This window comes from Hyla sarda, chromosome 6, assembly GCF_029499605.1.
Source record: "Hyla sarda isolate aHylSar1 chromosome 6, aHylSar1.hap1, whole genome shotgun sequence".
Lineage (NCBI taxonomy): Eukaryota > Metazoa > Chordata > Amphibia > Anura > Hylidae > Hyla > Hyla sarda.
In genome coordinates, this window is record NC_079194.1 from 76973265 (window position 1) to 76993964 (window position 20700).

General features: G+C 43.0%; 1 protein-coding gene across 3 annotated transcripts in view; it reads left to right on the forward strand.

The window, feature by feature from the left end:
- The first annotated feature begins 1391 nt into the window (after window positions 1–1391).
- Window positions 1392–20700, forward strand: part of LOC130277556 (platelet glycoprotein IX-like) — a 37620-nt gene continuing 18311 nt past the window's right edge. The window contains exons 1-3 of one of the 3 annotated variants that reach the window (XM_056528253.1): window positions 1392–1727; window positions 1821–1948; window positions 10266–10441. The gene's annotated coding sequence lies outside the window, so the exon portion shown is untranslated. Of the gene's footprint in view, window positions 1728–1820; window positions 1949–7329; window positions 7461–10265; window positions 10442–20700 lie in introns of those variants that run through there. The other 2 variants (XM_056528255.1, XM_056528254.1) reach the window with 2 other exon arrangements.

Here is a 20700-nt window from a genome sequence, read left to right on the forward strand (position 1 = left end):
TGCTTCTTCAGGTCGCCTACTTTGCCCTGGGTCATCCCTCACGCAACCCCAGGGCACCACTTTCAGAGCCCACTTCCCCTTTGGGACCTCTTCGGCAGGGGTTCACCACAACCGGTACCGCCCCCAGCCTCACCATCCCATTCTCCCAGCCTCCTTCTAGACTCTTTCCAAGTGCCTCCAAGTGCCCCTCCAGCTCCTACCACTGCGACACCAACCGCACACTGAGTTACCTAACCCAAACAAGGGCGGGCTGGCAACTTTACTCAGGCTTCTTCTCTTCACACTGACCCCCCCCCCCCCCCCTTCACTATCACTCTCCTTATATCACCTCCCTCCAGACCACCCCCCCCCCTTCCTGACATGACCTCTATCTCACCCCTCAACCACCAATGACCTGTTGCTGATCTGTCCCCTGTCATGTGCCCCCTTGGCTCCCATGCTGTACACTCTTGGGGCTGTCTCTACCATTGTAGTGCAGTGTATTGTGCCTGTCATCCTACACCACGACTATATACAGGCACATGCATGTCAGGCCCGGGAGCCTTGTGAAAGTCCCTGGTTGCCACAGAAACCCATCGGCATCTAGTGATTATGTTGCTGGCTGCTGATGAGGTAATTGAACCCCACAGATACTGTATGTCCCATGGAACATTCAAGATGTGCCTGCAGCATGTAATGTGTTAAACTGCCAGGATTGTGTACTGATTTTCGACAGGAGAAATTTTACATATCCCAAAAAGGGGTACAGCTAAGCCCTGGCAGCTGTTTCAGGCACATTCAGACCCCAGGCCATCAGGAAAGGACATTGGCCCAGATTCATCAAACTTTGTGAGAGAAAAAGTATAGTGATTTTCCCCCAGCAACCAATCACAGCTCAGCTTTCACTTAACCAGATCTCCTTAGCTGAGCTGTGATTGGTTGCTGTGGGAAAATCACTCTTCTTTTTCTCTCACGCAGTCAGTTTTTTGATAAATCTGGGTCTATGTATTACCACTATTCAGCCCCTTTTACCCAGAGTTTGAACCAGGCATTTTTCACCTAGGACTATGGTTCTGTTTGATGCCCTAACCCTGTATATAAATGCCCTGGGCCAAAATGGCTTCTAGGAGTCTCCCTTGGCATTCAGCACCCTGGGCACATGCCCTGTTTGCTTCCCCCTCCTTATGCCTCTACTTTTACCTGTTGGATAATCAGGCCTTTGTGGGGTAAATATAGAACAAAAATAAATTTTGTTCTGTAATTACTAGAGAATAACACCACTGTACCGTGTAATGTCATAAAATGGCCACCAGGTTAAAAGGGTAGAGTTTTATAAGCGGATGTATAAAAAAATATGATCAGCAAATGATCTGCTTTACATCTGCATCTAAATCAGTATCTAGATTTAGGTTGAAGATTGAATGCAGATTTTGAGCCTCTTCATTTGCTGTCCTTAATCTTATTCCTTTATACATACAGTACTGTACATCCCTGACTTTTTTTGTACTACAGCTTGGGCCTCATCTCATCTGTATATCCCTTTCTAGGTGCGGCAGCTGTAGCGCCAAAGCAGCTAGATATCCCTCTCATGTGCCAACTGTATATCAAATGATTGTCAACGTATAAAGATTCTATATTCACCATGATGCTGTGATTCATATCGTAATTCTATATTGTCCCATTATCCATTTGCATATATCAGTCTTGGGCGATATTTACTGCGGGTGTCAGGTTTGCTGAATGCTAAGGTATGATGTAATAAATCACTCGATCAATAAACCATTAAACCTGAACCTTCAGGACATTTATTACCACATGCATCCTGTCCCTGAATTATTTAGGTACGGAGGTAAGAAAAGGACAGATTAGTAGAGAAAATGTGCCCATATGTATGTGGAGACATAATACCACTCCAGATATTAAGATGGAAGCCTTAACAACTGAATGACATTACAGAGCAGCTGTACAGGTACCAATAGACAGCCTTCATTTATTATGAGATTGAGGATGTATAGTACGATATAGGGATAATCGTATTTCAAGGGAGGGCCTTGCTAGTTGGGTTAGTAAGTAACCCGCATCCTATTTTGTATGAAATTGCAGTATCGGGAAACATTCTTCCTTTAGGGGGTCATTTTCCTGGGATCTGCATTTAACGGTGCAAAGTTTCTTACAAATGTTTCAAGTGTGCCATCTAGTGTCTAATAATAGGTCCGTTGTGCAAGATGTCTCATTCTCTACAGTCTTTTACACGAGAAAAGATACAGTGGTCGGCATTGTCTCCAGTGTAGAGAGTATCACCAAAACAGTCTCCAAATATGTAGACTGGTTGCTCAGGGCCTCTTTTGAATAAAGTGCCAACATTAGTAAGAGATGCTAATGAATTTCTCAATTGTCTTCAAGATTTAAAGATCTTATATTGCAAGAAGATTTTTATTTAGCTTTTATAGATATAGAAAGCTTAGATAACTCTATACCACAGGAAAGGGAGTACAAGTCACAAGAACATTATTAGTTCAGAAAGCATTAAAGGGGTACTCCGGTGAAAACCTTTTTTCTTTTATATCAACTGGTGGCAGAAAGTTAAACATATTTGTAAATTACTTCTATTAAAAAATCTTAATCCTTCCAGTACTTATTAGCTGCTGAATGCTACAGAGGAAATTCCTTTCTTTTTGGAACACTGATGACATCACGAACACAGTGCTCTCTGCTGACATCTCTGTCCATTTTGGCAACCATGCATAGCAGATGCATAGCAGATGCATGCTAAGGGTGGCATGGTGGCTCAGTGGTTAGCACTGCTGCCTTGCAGCAGTGAGAACTGTGGTCAGCAGAGAGAACTGTGGTCAGCAGAGAGAACTGTGTCAGCAGAGAGAACTGTGGTCGTGATGTCATCAGAGAGTATTCCAAAAAGAAAAGAATTTCCTCTGTAGTATTCAGCAGCTAATAAGTATAGGAAGGATTAAGATTTTTTTATAGAAGTAATTTACAAATATGTTTAACTTTCTGCCACCAGTTGATTGAAAAGAAAAAAGGTTTTCACTGGAGTACCCCTTTAAAGTGTTTCTGTAATTAGTAAGGAAATTTCAATCATTGTAGTAATGTGACCTAGGACCTGTATGTATAATAAAATGCATGTTTTCATATGTAAAGTACCTTTTGATGTACGTTTTACTATGCTTACACTTTTGGCGCCTCTCCTGGAGGCTGGGGTCATTTCTTCAGGAGCATGACGAACTTGCTCCTTTCCTTCCCCTCTCCCTTGTCATGAGGCCTGCACAAACATTTTTACATTTGCACAGCTTTGTGCCCAAATTACATGCTTTATACAGTGATCCCTCAACTTACAATGGCCTCAACATTCAATAGTTTCAACATACAATGGTCTTTTCTGGACCATTGTAACTTGAAACCAGACTCAACATACAATGCTACAGACCTGCGAAACATGTCTATGGCTGGAAGAACTGTCCAATTAGAATGGGCATTTTACTGGTAAAACCCCTGTATTACTGAAGTGTGTGCACTGACTGGTGTCTGGTAGCACCCCCTACAGTACAGGGAGGTATTACATGTTCTGTACTACTTTTTACCTGTATTACTGAAGTGCATGCACTGACTGGTGTCTGGTAACGCCCCCTACAGTACAGGGAGGTATTACATGTTTTGTACTACTCTTTACCTGTATTACTGAAGTGTTTGCACTGACTGGTGTATGGTAGCGCCCCCTACAGTACAGGGAGGTATTACATGTTCTGTACTACTTTTTACCTGTATTACTGAAGTGCATGCACTGACTGGTGTCTGGTAACGCCCCCTACAGTACAAGGAGGTATTACATGTTTTGTACTACTCTTTACCTGTATTACTGAAGTGTATGCACTGACTGGTGTATGGTAGCACCCCCTACAGTACAGGGAGGTATTACATGTTCTGTACTACTCTTTACCTGTATTACTGAAGTGCATGCACTGACTGGTGTCTGGTAGCGCCACCTACAGTACAGGGAGGTATTACATGTTCTGTACTACTCTTTACCTGTATTACTGAAGTGCATGTACTGACTGGTGTCTGGTAGCACCCCCTACAGTACAGGGAGGTATTACATGTTCTGTACTCTTTACCTCCCCAGGGTTAGCTGCTTCTTTGGACACCAGGTGAGGGCGGCTCCATTTTACATTTTTAGGACATTGTGTGTTCTGTACAGAACCCTGAAGAAGCTTCTGTCTTCTACATAGAACAGTAATTCCCAAAGAGGGTGCCTCCAGCTGTTGCAAAACTGCAACTCACAGCATGCCCGGACAGCCGAAGGCTGTCCGTGCATGCTAGGAGTTGAAGTTTTGCAACAGCTGGAGGCACCCTGGTTGAGAAACACTTAAATAGACAGTTATTTACAGCTCCCAGCAGATCTTTCTTACTTTTGTATATTAGAACTTGCTTTATCTGTATTAGTTATCTACTTATTTATCTTTAATCCTCACTTTTTCCTATTTTTGGATGACATTTTGGTGGCTTCAGAACCAAATACCAGGTTTCCATAGAGTTCTGGTCTCAACATACAATGGTTTCAACATACAATGGTCGTCCTGGAACCGATTAATATTGTAACTTGAGGGACCACTGTATAACCCTAAAGCAGTCATGTGGAACCTATATAATGCAAATACAAGAAATAAGTTCATAAAATGACCAAAGAAATCATTTTGCATATAAATAATTTAGCAGAAAGAAGAAATGCTCCTCTTCTGAAAAGACTGCAGGCTGACTGGATCTCACAGGTGTTCAGCTCACCCTAGTAAAAGCTGGATGAAGCACCATTAGACACATGAATGGGCAGAACAGGGGGATAACCATACCCCCTTTCAGAAAATAGGTCCAAAATTCTACTTGCTAGAATCAAAAAGATTAGGACACCAGGGTTCGTTTGCAAAATAAAGAGACAGAGACCCCTAGTGGCCATTTTTATTGTTTAAATAATTTATTAACATCTTTAGCAATCGCATTTTTTATAAAGTATATTAGAAACATGCTTAGTTTTTAAGGAAGTATTCAATAAAAATAAGTTGTTTCTAACAATAGTAATTCTTTAACTTTATATGTGATGGTGTAACACTTATATTACAGAATAATGCTTTTGAGATCCAGGATGAATGGTACCGTATTTTTCGCCATATAAGACACACTTTTTCTTCCCCAAAACTGGGGGGGGGGGGGGGGAAGTTGGTGCGTCTTATACGGCAAATACACATTAAAACCTGTCCTATCGCTGAGGTCCCTGCGGCCATCCATGGCCGGGACCCGCGGCTAATACAGGACATCACCGATCCCGGTGATGCCCTGTATTAACCCTTCAGACGCGGTGATCAAAGCTGACCGCCGCGTCTGAAGCGAAAGTGACACTAACCCGGCTGCTCAGTCGGGCTGTTCGGGAACGTCGTGGTGAAATCGCGGCGTCCCGAACAGCTGACAGGACACCGGGAGGGACCTTACCTGCCTCCTTGGTGTCTGCTCCGTGCCGGGATCCCCTGTATGGCCGGCGCTCTCCTTCGTCGTCATCGCGCACGCCGTCCCGTCATCCAATAGGAGCGGCGTGCGTAGCGACGTGATGGTGGCGACGGAGAGCGAGCAGCAGAGAAGTTCCGAAGCGACGGGGACACCCCGCGGATGCGGCGACAGCGATGGAGGGCGACATCCAGGGCAGCGGTGACGGGTCCGGAGCGACGGGGACACGTGAGTATTGCCTCATATACTAGTGGTCTTCAACCTGCGGACCTCCAGATGTTGTAAAACTACAACTCCTGGCATGGGGGCTTGCTGGGAGTTGTAGATTTGCAACATCTGGAGGTCCGCAGGTTCAGAATCTTTTTTTTCTAGATTTTCACCCTTTAAAATTGGGTGCGTCTTATATGCCGGAGCCTCTTATATGGCGAAAAATACGGTACATACAGTAACATGGAGTAGCCATAGGTAGTCCAGTGACGTGTACCCTGGCAATTTTGTATGCAGCCATGTTAAAAGCAATTCATGTGTTTGTAACAAAAAATCCCATCTTGCGGTATATCAAATGCTTTTTAAGATTTGTCGATGAAGTCTTCATGGTCTGGGCAATAACTAAAGCCCAGTTTGAAAACTTTGTCACACATTTAAATATGGATGATGAAATGAATGAAAAATTGTCCTCAAAGATTGATTAGGAAAGACTTACATTTTTAGAATTGTTTAGAAATCCAATGGCATAAAATGCGCTGGTACAAACCGCAACGCGAAAAAAATCCTGTAAGGACAATTTTTAAGGTTGCGTAAAATAAAGTTTTGGGCCAGGTTCACACTTCTAAGTGCGGCCTGCTATATGTCCCCCTATATGTCCAGCTGATCCACAAGTAACTTCTTGCAAAGTCTGCAGTGGTACTGAGATGGTGCCTTCTTTCCTGATCACTGTATCCCGCTGTGTATACAGCTCAGCGGACAACCATAAAGCTTTCTGATTCCCATTCTGGTGATTATGTGATTGCTGGTACAAGGTAGCTGTAGTATGCTGCTGGGTCTTATACAACCTACATAAGCACAGCAGTGAGTATCAGACTGTATCCCCGGTGTTACTAGGACTAATATGTCAGTCACACTTAGGCCATGTTCACACGACTGAATTTCCGAGTGGAACCCGCCAGAAAAACTCAGCTCTGAAATTATTTTGCAGCAGAGTCCCATTGTTTTCAAGCGGTCTCTGCTGCACCATGCACTGGCAGATGTTTCCACCATTGTAAATTGGCATGTCATTCTTTCATCAGAATCCTCTCGAAAATGCTTTGCCATCTATGCAGATGGCTCATTTCCAAGTGGTCCTGGTGCCGGCAGACCATGCTATTTGCGGACATGTTTTCCGGGGCGGACATTCTGCAAATATTCCGCTGTGTGAACATAGCCTTAGAGGGGAAATCAGTAATAAAATAAAATGCATTTGCAATGTTACCATACCTACAAAGGACTTTTAGGACCTTATGGGGTGAGGAGGGTTCCTGATTTGTAAAATAATAAAAAATACATAAAGTGAGAATAAAATAAAATAATAAATATATCAGACTTTTAAAAAAGGGCCAAACAACAGCTTCTGGTCCTATCCCCATATAAACCTACATTAAAACAAACATAAAAAAAAAGGGGACAAGATTTAGAAAAGTACTTAAGTGGCACCTTGAGCTATTTATTCCCACTGCCTGTTTTGTCTTGAAAGGCCTGGTGCAAAATACTGCCACGTGCAAGTCTCCTGAATGATAAAGAGTTAACGTGATTAAGCAAAAACATGTTTTTTCTTTCTTCAAACTTATTGGCCCTAAGAACCTCAGGGCGGGGACACGTGTGTGTCTTGGTGTTGTTACATGTCTATCTCTCACTGACTTAAATGGCAGGAAAAGAAAAGAAACATCTTCATAGTGGATTATCCATGGTACCTTTAGTGCTGTGCGGAATCTTCTACCAAGGTACGAAATATTTCGGAGGATGGCAAATATCTATATAGATCCGGTGCCTGCATGCAGCACCTTAATTTGTAAATACCTCTGTAATAAGACACATTTTTTTCTTATCGATTTTGTTTGAATCGATGAGGATAATCTCTGTATAGAAGTGTTATATGGACCAATACATTTTGGTGGGGTCTGTATTGCAGATTCATATATCACTGATGTGTAATATAGCTGTTTGTATAACCACTATAGTAAAGAATGTTTTTACTTACTTTGGCAGATTTTACCTATTTAAAGTGCCACTGTCACTTTAAAAAAACATTTGACAGTGCTGAAACCTCCATCAATCATTAGATAGAGTTTGGGGAAGCACCCAGCTGTGCGCTTCATTCCCCAGCTTAGTCTTCTCCCCATTTGGCGACAGGAGACGATCTCCATAGACCAGTCTTTCCCAACCATGGCCCTCCAGCTTTTGCTAAACTACAACTCTTAGCATGCCGTTGGCTGTCCGGGCATGCTCTGAGTTGCAGTTTTGCAACAGCTGAAGGTTCCCTGGTTGGGAAACTAGACTTACATTAGAGCCCTTCTCCTGCAGTACAACAAAATAGGCAGTGACCTGATGAGTAAAGCGCTTAGACACGGGCTGCACCATGCTCTAATGCTCACTATGGGTCTGAACATGTCGGCCCCAAAGGGAAACTCCAGTACTTAACAACTTATCTCCTATCCAAAGGATCGGGGATACATTTTTGATGTATGGGGCCCCCTCCAATCTCCTGCCTGGCATCCTGGCTGTTCCTATGAGCGGCCCCTCCATGCATATCTAATTGCTCCGTACAGTGGTCGCTCCATGCATGGGGAGAGTTAGGGTGCTGGACAGGAGATTGAGGGGGGTCCCAGCAGTCAGACCCCCTTATCAGACACTTATCTCCTATCCTGCGAATAAGTTGCGAATAAGTTGTTAAGTACTAGAGTTCCCCTTTAAGGCTCTGTTCACATTTGCATCATGCAAGACTTCTTGGTAAAAACAGCACAGGGTACATCAGTATTCTTCACATTAAAGTGACAGACACCATAAAATAACCAGAGGAGAAATTCATTTTAGTAGAGTCTGTTAGGTGCCAATGGATCCAGTGGAGGGTTACTGCTTAAACAGAAGCCATGATGTACATGTGAATGGAGCTGTGTAGTACATTGTAGTACATAGTCTCATGAGCGGCACATTTTAATACATTATTAGAATAGATGATCATGAGGCAAGTCTTAATTTTATACATTTACATTTGGAATTAACCCCTTAAGGACACATGACGTACTGGAACGTCATGTGTCCGCTCCCGATTTATAACGTCATAGCGGGTCGAGCCCGGCCTCTAACAACAGCCGAGACCCGTGTTTAATAGCCCGCGGCATTGATCGCGGTGCCGCGCGCTATTAACCCTTTAGATGCGGCGTTCAAAGTTGAACGCCGCATCTAAAGTGAAAGTGAAAGTATGCCGGTTAGCTCAGTGGGCTGTTCGGCAGGAGGGTCCCTACCTGCCTCCTCGCTGTCCGATCGCCGAATGATTGCTCAGTGCCTGAGATCCAGGCATGAGCTGTCAAGCGGCAGAATCATCGATCACTGGTTTCTTATGAGAAACCAGTGATCAATGTAAAAGATCAGTGTGTGCAGTGTTATAGGTCCCTATGGGAGCTATAACACTGCAAAAAAAAAGTGAAAAAAAAAAGTGAATAAAGATCATTTAGCCCCTCCCCTATTAAAAGTTTGAATCACCCCCCTTTTCCAATTAAAAAAAAAAAAAAAAACACAGTGTAAATAAAAATAAACATATATGGTATCGCCGCGTGCGGAAATGTCTGAATTATAAAAATATATCATTAATTAAACTGCACAGTCAATGGCGTACGTGCAGAAAAATTCCAAAGTCCAAAATAGTGCATTTTTGGTACATAAGTCCTATCAATGCAAAAATGGTACCATTAAAAACTTCAGATGACGGCACAATAAATGAGTCCTCATACCGCCCCATACGCGGAAAAATAAAAAAGTTATAGGGGTCAGAAATGACAATTTTAAACGTATTAATTTTCCTGCATGAAGTTATGATTTTTTCCAGAAATACGACAAAATCAAAACTATATAAGTAGGGTATCATTTTAATCGTATGAACCTACAGAATAAAGATAAGCTGTCATATTTACCAAAAAATGTACTACGTAGAAACGGAAGCCCCCAAAAGTTACAAAACAGCATTTTTTTTTCCAATTTTGTCTCACAATGATTTTTTTTTTGTTTCACCGTAGATTTTTGGGCAAAATGACTGACGTCATTACAAAGTAGAATTGGTGGCGCAAAAAATAAGCAATTATATGGATTTTTAGGTGCAAAATTTAAAGAGTTATGATTTTATAAAGGCAAGGAGCAAAATACGAAAATGCAAAAATGGAAAAAAACCAGGTCCTTAAGGGGTTAAATATATCGGACATGGTGCCAGTGTATTTTTATGTAGAGAAATTAACCAGCAGGGCAGTGTTTTCCTACCAGGATGCCTCCAGCTGTCCGGGCATGCTAGGAGTTGTAGTTTTGCAACAGCTGGAGATGCCCTGGTTGGGAAACACCACAGTAGGCAGTACAGATAGCTCTACTGATGGACTTTCCACAACTCCATTACAGTTTTACAGTTTCATGAGAAATGAGTTCTGCCGGTGTGTACAGCTCTGGCGCAGTATCTTGCCGACTCCTTATCAATCTTGAACATGAGTTTGCTGTTGGGTTTTCAGTAGCCCTGACCATTTCCTCTTATCTTCTCCTGACAACAGGACAAGTCACGTCAGCCATGTCACCCACAAGGAATGCAAAGCTGTCTCTGCACTAATGCTGGTTCACTTCTACTGGTCTGACACTGGGAGGAGAATTGGAGAACCACAAGTACCAGCCTCCGCTGCTGGGAAAGAAGTATAGATATGGATGTCGGTGGATTCAAAAGTAACTAGAGGTAATGTAAGCAATTATATAGCCATCACATGTCTGAATATCTGAGCATCTGCAGAAAGAAATATTTTATACTTTAGTGAGAATGTATTTGTTGCAGGACAAGATATGTCTCATGGAAACTGTAGAATAAAAATATATATCTTGCCCCAGTAACATTATTAACTACCTTAAGAGTTGTGGGCAGCAATAGGGCTTTGTAATGCATGGTATCGAAATAACTGGAATAACTGGAGTCTATGGAGGAAGCAACTACAGAAGCAATTATGGCCCTGACTTATTAAAATGTGTGAGAGAAAAACTGGAGAGCTTGTTAGGTAGGAAGGCTGAGCTGTGATTGGTTGCTATGGGTAATATCTCTCCAGGTTTTCTCTCACACATTTTGATAAATCAGGGACTGTGGGGGAGATTTATCAAAACCTGTGCAGAGGAAAAATGGAGTAGTTGCCCATAGCAACCACTGAGATTGCTTCTTTCATTTCTCACAGGCCTCTTTAAACATCAAAGGAACAATCTGGTTGCTATGGACAACTGCACCACTCGTCCTCTACACAGGTTTTGATAAATCTCCCCCTATGTGTCTACCAGTGTAAGGCTGAGTTCACACTACAAAATTTTCAAGTACTATTGCTGTCAAAAGGATTACACAACACAGTACATTTCACAGAATTTCAGGTTCCTCCGCTAAAATTCCATTCTCAAAATAACAATCTTGCTCATTCTTTCAAAGGAATACCATGTGGAATACATTGTGGTCTATGGAGGCCGGCCACCCTTGGTAATCTCCAGCCAGATCCTTTCTCAATGTGAATTTAGCCTTATAGTTTCAGCAGCACAGAGAGTTTTGGCCTGATTGGGCCCAAAAGCTTCTTCTGCCCCAAGGGTAGACTAGTACTATAAATGATGTACAATATTGAAAAAGTCTCATGCCCGATCAGTACAGAAAAACGTATCCCTTATCCGCAGGATAGGGGATAAGTTTTAGATCGCGGGGGGTCCGAGCGCTGTGGCTCCCTGGGATCATCTGTTCGGAGCCCTGGTTCTCCCACAGAGTGGCGTGTCATGACCCCCGCCTGAAGCAGGGGCCACCATGCCTCCTCCATATATTTCTATGGGAGAGCCGTTCGGCTATCTTCGGCTCTCCCATTGTGATATATAGAGGGGGCGTGGCGGTGTGGCGGCTCCCACTTCAGGCAGGGGTCATGACGTACCAGTCTGTGGGAGAGCAGTGGGTCCATACAGACAATCGCGGGAGGCCACAGTGCTTGGACCCCCCCCCCCCCCCCCCCCCCCCCCCGCAGGATAGGGGATAGGTTTTTCTGTACTGAAATGTCCTTTCAGTTTGGGAAAACACATCATAGGGGTGATCAGATCACAATGTATAGCAAAATTCCGCATTGGAATTCGGCACTGAGATTACACTGCGGAATTTCCATGCCAGATGTTTCCGATTTCCACGCAGAAAGAATGAACACGTTCTGTGGAGATTTTCCGTGCGGACATTCACTAGCGGGAACATAGGCTAAAAGTCCCCCTTTGTGCTTCCTCACAGTAATAGTGACCTCCTAGATCTCTAACGCACAAATAATGCCTCCTTAGTATCTTTCTCAAAGTAATAGTGCTCCCACACAGAAAAACTGCCTACTTACTGCACTCTTCAGGGTAACAGTGCCCAAACACATATAAAGTGTTCTTCGACTTTCTCTTCACATTTGAGGTGTCTTCAAAAGGAAATAAATTAGGAAAGATTGCTTAAATCCTGGGGTCAATGTTTCTCCTTACTAACCCGCTCGTAAAGGTGTTAGGGGCACAGTCTATTGTAAGCACTACAACAGATCTCAAGTAACCAAGGCCTAATGATTGGTCCTATGTCTTCTTGATTTATGAGTATCATGCTATGATTGGGGGTAAATAACAAATGGAAGCGCTATGATACAAAGAGATTGTGACAAGTAGGTTTTCACTCTTCCATAGAGAAGGACTATCCTTAGTAGTGGCACATTGCAGGATGTAGAACGTATTCGTATCTTACCTATCATCACTGTCTAAAAGGTACCTATTTACAGGGGTACTCCACCCCTAGACCTCTTATCCCCTATCCAAAGGATAGGGGATAAGATGTCTGATCGTGGGGGTGCCGCCGCTGGGGACCCCCGGAATCTCTGCTGCAGCACCCCTCTGTCATTACTACACAGAGCAAACTCGCTCCGGACGTAATGACGGGCAATACAGGGGCAGGAGCATCGTGACATCACGGCTCCATCTCATAGTGACGTCACGGCGCGCCCCCTCAATACAAGTCTATGGGAGGGGGCGTGGCGGCCGTCATGCCCCCTCCCATAGACTTGCTTTAAGGGGGCGGGGTGTGATGTCAAGAGGGGGAAGAGCTGAGACGCCACGATGCTCCGGCCCTTGCATCGCCCATCATTACGCGCGGAGCGAGTTAGCTCTGTGCAGCAATGACAGCGGCGTGCTGCAGCCGAGATCCCAGGGGTCCCCAGCGGCGGGACCCCCACAATCAGACATCTTATTCCCTATCCTTTGGATAGGGGATAAGATGTCTAGGGGCAGAGTACCCCTTTAAGGGCAGGGTCCAATGGGGCCAATGGCAGTTACAAGAGGGCCTGCAGAGTGAGCTCCCGGCTTTGGCTGGGTAGCTCTATGTGTCCACTCTTAGCGGTGGATTTCTACAGCAGGGAGCTTGTTCTGCAGTCCCCCTTGTAAGTGCCATCGGTGCATCTGCAGTGTGAAATACGCTGCGGATGCGCCCTGTGTGACCCTGCCCTAATGCATCAAACAAGCAGAAAATAGCTGACAATAGCTCTGTATTGGATGTAAACACTGGGGAGCTCCTAACTTTTATTCTGTAGTCGGAGGCATTGACTGAAATGTGTTGTCTAGATCTGTAGTTTCCTGAATAGCATTAAAGGGGTACTCCGGTGAAAACCTTTTTTCTTTTAAATCAACTGGTGGCAGAAAGTTAAACATATTTGTAAATTACTTCTATTAAAAAATCTTAATCCTTCCAGTACTTATTTGCTGCTGAATGCTATAGAAGAAATTCCTTTATTTTTGGAACACTGATGACATCACGAGCACAGTGCTCTCTGCTGACATCTCTGTCCATTTTAGCAACCATGTATAGCAAATATGAGCAAATATGAGCTAAGGGCAGCATGGTGGCTTAGTGGTTAGCACTGCTGCCTTGCAGAGCTGGGGACTTGGGTTCAAATCCCATTAAGGACAACAATCAATAAAGCGTTATTATTATTATAATAACATCAGCAGAGAGAACTGTGCTCGTGATGTCATCAGAGAGCATTCCAAAAAGAAAAGAATTTCCTCTGTAGTATTCAGCAGCTAATAAGTACAGGAAGGATTAAGATTTTTTAATAGAAGTAATTTACAAATATGTTTAACTTTCTGCCACCAGTTAATTTAAAAGAAAAAAGGTTTTCACTGGAGTACCCCTTTAATATGCAGTCAGGGTGAATGGATACTGTGCAGAGAGCAGATAATTTTAGTGATTTGTTGTGTTAGGGATGTTTTTTTTCTATTAAAAAGAAAGCATTCTCAGCAATATATACCTATATTAGTCCATCGCGTCTCTTATTAAAAGTTCTCATTACCGTTTGTGCTAAGAGCTTCATATTCTATATACTGTAACATTATTGAATGTTTTTTTTTTTTATTTAACTAAAACAAAAAACCTAGATCCAAAAATAAGAAATATCTTTTAAACTGTATCTTGCTCTTAGCATCCATAATGACTAAAAATCTTTGTGGGACATACAGTCATGAGAAAAAGAAAGTACGCCCTCTTTGAATTCTACTTACGAATGAGGACATAACTTTTACGAATCACGGCCCTAATAAAAAAAATTATCCTTAAAAAGGTCTTAAAATTTGGTAAATACAACATGAAATGAACAACACACAACAGATTCCACTGTTTCATTATTTAACAAAAATGAAGCCAGAATAGAAAAGGCATGTATGAAAAACGAAGTGCACCCCATGATTCAATAGCTTGTAGAGCCACCTTTATGAAACAATACCTTGAAGTAATTGTTTTATCTATGACTTTACCAGTTTCTAACATTTGGGGGCATTTATCATTGACTTTAGAGCTGTTTTTGTGTGTAGATTTGTCTCTATTTAGGCGCAGTGCTGCACCTCAGGCTATTTACACTTTTTTTTTTTTTTTTTTTTAAAAGAGCGTACAGACCAACTGTTTAAGGTTAATCTTATACAATGGTAATGAATTTACAAAAGCCATCAAAAAGTCACAATTCTGCACCAGCCCAGACTTAGCGTAGCTTTTTGGTGTATGTGAAGAGTGAAATTTCACAAAATTTATCAAATGCCCTGCCCTGCGACCATTTAATAAATTTATAAAACAAAAGACAGACAGCGTTCCACAGTGTGACACCGTTGTTGCACAAAGGGATTGAATTAGGTGGATATTGCTCTTACTCCAGTGGCTTACACTCCCCCAAGTGCAACAATGGATCAAGGTGTAGAATATGAATAAGGCGTCAGCAGCCACTCCTCATCTCGTCAGGTACAGCAAAAATAATGGTGGAACTCCAAAGTATGGATGGGATACACGGGCGCTCAACAACCAGGTAGCAGGATAAAATGTTTATTCACCCATAATGCAACACGTTTCACAGCACAGTTGCTTCATCAGGCCTGATGAAGCAGCTGTGCTGTGAAACGCATTGCATTATGGGTGAATAAACATTTTATCCTGCTACCTTGTTGTTGAGCGCCCGTGTATCCCGTCCATACTTTGGAGTTCCACCGTTATTTTTGCTATTTAATAAATTTGGCTGAGTCACGCAAAAAAATTTTGCCCCACTCTTTTTTACAACGTTACTTCAGTTGATTGAGGTTTGGAGGAATTGGTTTATGCACAGTTCTCTTTTAACCCCTTGGGGACGGAGCCCATTATGACCCTAAGGACCAGAGCATTTTTTGCACATCTGACCACTGTCACTTTAAGCATTAATAACTCTGGGATGCTTTTACTTATAAATTTGATTCCGAGATTGTTTTTTTGTGACATATTCTACTTTATGCTAGTGGTAAATTTTCGTCGATACTTGCATCATTCCTTGGTGAAAAATTCAAAAATTTGATGAAAAATTTGAAAATTTTGCATTTTTCTAACTTTGAAGATCTCTGCTTGTAAGGAAAATAGACATTCCAAATAAATAATATTTTGATTCACATATACAATATGTCTACTTTATATTTGCATCATAAAGTTGACATGTTTTTACTTTTGGAAGACACCAAAGGGCTTCAAAGTTCAGCAGAAATTTTCCACTTTTTTGCTAAATTTTCAAAATTGGAATTTTTCAGGGACCAGTTCAGGTTTGAAGGGGATTTGAAGGGTCTTCTGGTTAGAAATACCCCATAAATGACCCCATTATAAAAAAAACTGCACCCCTCAAAGTATTCAAAATGACATTCAGTAAGTGTGTTAACCCTTTAGGTGTTTCACAGGAATAGCAGCAAAGTGAAGGAGAAAATTCAAAATCTTCATTTTTTACACTCGCATGTTCTTGTAGACCCAGTTTTTGAATTTTTACAAGGGGTAAAAGGAAAAAAAATCCTCTCAAAATTTGTAACCCAATTTCTCTCATGTAAGAAAATACCTCATATGTGTATGTCAAGTGTTCGGCGGGTGCAGTAGAGGGCTCAGAAGGGAAGGAGCAACAATGGGATTTTGGAGAGTGAGTTTTTCTTAAATGGTTTTTGGGGGGGGGGCATGTCCCATTTAGGAAGCCCCTATGGTGCCAGGACAGCAACCCCCCCCCCCCCCCCCCCCCCCGAACTACAATGCTCAGAAGAGAAGGAGCGCCATTGAGCTTTTAGAGAGATAATTTGTTTGGAATGGAAGTCGGGGGCCATGTGCATTTACAAAGCCCCCCCGTGGTGCCAGAACAGTGGACCCCCCCCACATGTGACCCCATTTTGGAAACTACACCCCTTACAGAATTTAATAAGGGGTGCAGTGAGCATTTGCACTCTACTGGCGTTTGACAGATCTTTGGAACAGTGGGCTGTGCAAACAAAAAAATTAAATTTTTCATTTTCACATACCACTGTCCCAAAAATCTGTCAGACACCTGTGGGGCGTAAATGCTATCTGTACCCCTTATTACATTACGTGAGGGGTGTAGTTTCCAAATTGGGGTCACATGTGGGTATTTATTTTTTTGGGTTTATGTTAGAACCGCTGTAAAATCGGCCACCCCTGTGCAAATCACCAATTTAGGCCTCAAATGTACATAGTGCGCTCTCACTCCTGAGCCTTGTTGTACGCTCACAGAGCATTTTACGCCCATATATGCTCTCACTTCGGAGCCCTGTCGTATTTCAAGGAAACAGTTTAGGGCCACATATGGGGTATCTCCGTACTCCGTAAATTTTGGGGGTCTTTTTTTCCTTTTACCTCTTGTGAAAATAAAAAGTAAAGGGCAACACCAGCATGTTAGTGTAAAACATTTTTTTTTTACACTAACAGGCTGGTGTAGACCCCAACTTTTCCTTTTCATAAGGGGTAAAAGGAGAAAAAGCCCTGCAAAATTTATAGTGCTATTGCTCCCGAGTACGGAGATACCCCATATGTGGCCCTAAACTGTTTTTCTTGAAATACGACAGGGCTCCGAAGTGAGAGAGCGCCATGCGCAATTGAGGACTAAATTAGGGATTGCATAGGGGTGGACATAAAGGTATTCTACACCACTGATTCCCAAACAGGGTGCCTTCAGCTGTTGCTAAACTCCCAGCATGCCTGGACAGTCAGTGGCTGTCCAGAAATGCGTGGAGTTGTTGTTTTGCAACAGCTGGAGGCTCCGTTTTGGAAACACTGCCGTACAATACGTTTTTCATTTTTATTGGGGGGGGGGGGGGACAGTGTAAGGGGGTGTTTATGTAGTGTTTTCCTCTTTATTATGTGTTAGTGTAGTGTAGTGTTTTTAGGGTACATTCACACTGGCGGGGGTTACAGTGAGTTTCCCGCTTGAAATTTGCAACAGCTCATATTTGAAGCAGGAAACTTACTGTAAACCCACCAGTGTGAATGTACCCTGTACGTTCAGATGGGGGGGCAAACCTCCAGCTGTTTCAAAATGACAACTCCCAGTATGTACTGACAGACCGTGCATGCTGCGAGTTGTAGTTTTGCAACAGCTGGAGGCACACTGGTTGGAAAACCTTCAGTTAGGTTCTGTTACCTAACTCAGTATTTTCCAACCAGTGTGCCTCCAGCTGTTGCAAAGCTACAATTCCCAGCATGTACTGATCACAGAAGGGCATGCTGGGAGATGTAGTTATGCAACAGCTGGAGGTACGCAACTACAACTCCCAGCATGCAGAGACAGCTGTTTGCTGTTTGGGCATGCTGCGATTTGCAGTTTTGCAACATCTGGAGTGGTACAATTTAGAGACCACTGCACAGTGATCTCCAAACTGTGGACCTCCAGATGTTGCAAAACTACAACTCCCAGCATGCCCAGACAGCAAACAGCTGTGTGGGCATGCTAGGAGTTTTAGTTTTGCAAGATCTAGAGGGCAGTATAGAGATCACTGTGCAGTGGTATCTAAACTGTAGACCTCCAGCTGTTGCAAAACTACAAATCTCAGCATGCCCACACAGCAAACAGCTGTCTGGGCATGCTGAGAGTTGTAGTTTTGCAACATCTGGAGGGCTACAGTCTAGAGACCACTATAGTGGTCTCAGACTGTAGCCCTCTAGATGTTGCTAGGCAACTACTCACCGGCTTCCGTCGCATCCAGGGAGCCGTCCTCTTCTGCCGCACGCCGCCCGCAGATCTCAGTCGCCGCCCGCCGATCTCCGTCACCCGCAGCCTCCAGAGGAGTAAGTGGACGTCGGCGCCCGGTCCTCTTCGTTTTCCCCGTTCTGGCCCGCCTATTGTGGGTGGACAGGACGGGGAAAACGAAAGTAAACCCCTCCGCCCCCGATCTGCTATTGGTGGTCGCGTCTAGACCACCAATAGCAGGGATAGGAGGGGTGGCACCCCTGCCACCTCACTCCTATCGCTTCAGGGGGATCGTAGGTGTCTTAGACAACCGCAATCCCCCTTATATTCCGGGTCACCGGGTCACCATAGACCCGTATTGACGCCCTTCGTCCCCAACAGGTTAAAGTGCAACTGTCACCACTATAGGAGGTGCAGACACTTAGGGCATAATAGGACAAGCCAGACTGTACCTTTCTTTACATAGTTACATAGTTAGTACGGTCGATAAAAGACATAAGTCCATCAAGTTAAACCAAGGAATTGAAGGGTAGGGGTGTGGTGGGATATTGGGGGAAGGGATGGGATTTTATATTTCTGCATAAGCATTAATGTTATTTTGTTCCAGGAATGTATCTAACCCTGTTTTAAATTTATTAATCGTTCCTGCTGTGACTAGTTCCTGAGGTAGACTGTTCCATAAATTCACAGTTCTTATGGTAAAGAAGGCATGGCTCCCCTTGAGACTAAACCTTTTCTTCTCCAAACGGAGGGAGTGCCCCCTTGCCCTTTGAGGGGGCTTAACCTGGAACAGTTTTTCTCCATATGTTTTGTATGGGCCATTAATATATTTATATACGTTTATCATATCCCCCCTTAAACGTCTCTTCTCAAGACTAAACAATTGTAACTCCTTTAATCGCTCCTCATAGCTAAGATGTTCCATGCCCCATATTAGTTTAGTCGCGCGTCTCTGCACCCTTTCCAGCAACACAGTGTCCCTTTTATGGACTGGTGCCCAAAACTGAACAGCATATTCCAGGTGAGGCCGTACCAATGCTTTATAAAGGGGGAGTATTATGTCCCTTTCCCTCGAGTCCATGCCTCTTTTGATACATGACAATATCCCGCTGGCCTTGGAAGCAGCAGCCTGACATTGCATGCTATTCTTTAGTCTATGATCTACAAGTACACCCAGGTCCTTCTCTACCAGTGACTCTGCCAGTTTAATCCCCCCTAAGACATACGATGCATGCAGGTTATTAGTACCCAGATGCATAACTTTACATTTATCCACATTGAACCTCATTTGCCAAGTGGATGCCCAGACACTTAGTCTATCCAAGTCATCTTGTAACCTATACACATCCTCTATAGACTGTACCATGCTACAAAGCTTGGTGTCATCTGCAAAGATAGAAACAGAGCTGTTAATGCCATCCTCTATATCATTGATAAATAAATTAAACAACAGCGGGCCCAGTACAAAACCTTGGGGTACACCACTAATTACCGGGGACCAATCAGAGTACGAATCATTGACCACCACTCTCTGGGTACGATCCATGAGCCAGTGTTCAATCCAATTACAAACTAAAGTTTCCAAGCCCAAAGACCGAAACTTACCTGTCAGACGTCTATGAGGGACAGTATCAGACGCTTTTGCTAAATCCAGCAAATTAGATTGGTTTGACAACTTCTATCCTTAGTAAACCCATGCTGGCTATCACTTATAATACTATTATCCCCTATGTATTCCTGTATGTAATCCCTTATAAGTCCTTCAAACAATTTACCCACAATGCACGTTAAACTTACCAGTCTATCGTTTCCTGGCGAAGACCTAGAGCCCTTCTTGAAGATTGGTACCACATTCGCCTTGCGCCAGTCCCTTGGCACAATACCAGACACCAGAGAATCTCTAAATATCATGAACAAGGGTACAGATATTACTGAACTTAGTTCTCTAAGAACTCTTGGGTGTAGTCCATCTGGCCCTGGAGATTTGCTTACATTTACTTTACTTAACTTACCTTGTACCATCTCTACATTAAGCCAGTTCAGTACATTACATGATGTGTTACCAGCACTGACCTGGCCAATGTCAGCTCCTTCTTCCTTAGTATATACAGAACTAAAGAACCCATTCAGTAGCTCCGACTTCTCTTAATCGCCCGTGACAACCTCCCCATTATCATTATTAAGGGGTCCTACATGCTCTGTCCTTGGTTTTTTTGCATTTATATATCTAAAAAAATATTTAGGATTAGTTTTGCTTTCTTTGGCCACCTGTCTCTCATTTTGAATTTTTGCAGTTTTTATTACATTTTTACAGATTTTATTAAGCTCCTTGTACAGTTTAAATGTTATAGCTGACCCCTCAGATTTGTATTTTTTTGAAGGCTATTTTTTTGTTGTTTATTGCTCTTTTAACATCATTTGTCAGCCATGTAGGATTTAGTTTTAATCGTTTATATTTGTTCCCCTT